The sequence below is a fragment of the Macaca thibetana genome, chromosome 16 (assembly GCF_024542745.1).
Source record: "Macaca thibetana thibetana isolate TM-01 chromosome 16, ASM2454274v1, whole genome shotgun sequence".
NCBI classification, from domain to species: Eukaryota; Metazoa; Chordata; class Mammalia; order Primates; family Cercopithecidae; genus Macaca; species Macaca thibetana.
The window spans coordinates 52,697,579-52,698,888 of record NC_065593.1 but is presented as its reverse complement, the minus strand read 5'-3'; the positions used below and the strand labels follow the sequence as shown (position 1 = coordinate 52,698,888).

At 58.7% G+C, this 1,310-nt stretch overlaps 1 non-coding gene across 1 annotated transcript; it reads left to right on the top strand.

Annotated features, from left to right (window-relative positions):
* The first annotated feature begins 466 nt into the window (after positions 1 to 466).
* Positions 467 to 657, top strand: LOC126940080 (U2 spliceosomal RNA). Its single transcript, XR_007720597.1, has one exon. It is a non-coding gene; the product is annotated as a U2 spliceosomal RNA (small nuclear RNA).
* Positions 658 to 1,310: the final 653 nt, after the last annotated feature.

The window sequence follows — 1,310 nt, the reverse complement described above, 5'->3', positions numbered from 1 at the left end:
CGCCGCCCGGGCTCCTGCCCTGGGACCTCGTCTTTCTCCAGGAAAAGGTGGACCGCTCTCCGCCGAGCGGTCTCTTCCACAGACCCCTCTCGCCTTCGCCCCCAGTCTCCTTCGGTTCTGTCTTCGCGCTGGCTGGGTAGAAACCAGGAAGTCGCCCCCAGCGGAGCCCCGGCTCCCCGAGGCAGAGGCGGCCCCGGGGGCGGAGTCAACCGCGGAGGCCGCGCCCTCCGTGAAAGGGCGGGGTATGCAAATTCGAAATGAAAGCCCGGGAACGCCGGATCCAAGCACGGGTGTAAGATTTCCCTTTTCAAAGGTGGAGAATAAGAAATGAGCCCGAGTGTGTAACGGCGTCCATAGTGGGGTGGACGAGACAGAGGGGATGGGGCAAGGAGCGCGGGTGGGGCTCTCACCGCGACTTGAATGTGGATGAGAGTGGGACGGTGACGGCGGGCGCGCAGGCGACGGCATCGCTTCTCGGCCTTTTGGCTAAGATCAAGTGTAGTATCTGTTCTTATCAGTTTAATATCTGATACGTCCTCTATCCGAGGACAATATATTAAATGGATTTTTGGAGCAGGGAGATGGAATAGGAGCTTGCTCCGTCCACTCCACGCATCGACCTGGTATTGCAGTACCTCCAGGAACGGTGCACCCCCTCCGGGGATACAACGCGTTTGCTAAAAGTAGAAGGGGCGAGAGAGAACATGGGCGGGGCGGCTTGCACGCCAAGCGTCTGTGATACGCCGTCTTGCCGGCTCAACTGCTCGTTGGAGCACCGTGGGGTTTCTGACCTGCGGGCGGCAGACGGTAGGCCTTGCGGCACGCGTCCATTTACGCTGTGACTGCAGCGCTTTGGGAAGGCTACGACACCCCCGCAGCCGACTGACTACTCCTTTGGAGGTCGTTAGATCTCAGCTTGGCAGTCGAGTGGTGGTGACCTTTTAAGGGAATGGGATCCACCCGGAATTGAACTCGCTCCCTTCCTTCCTCTCTCTCTCTCTCTCTCTCTCTCTCTCTCTCTCTCTCTCTCTGTCTCTCTGTCTCTCTGTCTCTGTCTCTGTCTCTCTCTCTCTCTCTCTCTCTCTCTCTCTCTCTCTTTCTCTGTCTCCCCCCCTCCTTTTTGGTATCCCCCCTCCGCCCCCCCACAAGTTCTGGGGTACATGTGCAGGACGTGCACGTTTGGAACATAGGTGTACGTGTGCCACGGTGCTCTGCTGCACCTATCAACCAGTCATCTAGGTTTGAAGCCCTGCATGCGTTGGGTATTTGTTCGAATGCTCTCTCTCCCCTTGCACCCCACGCCCCGCCAG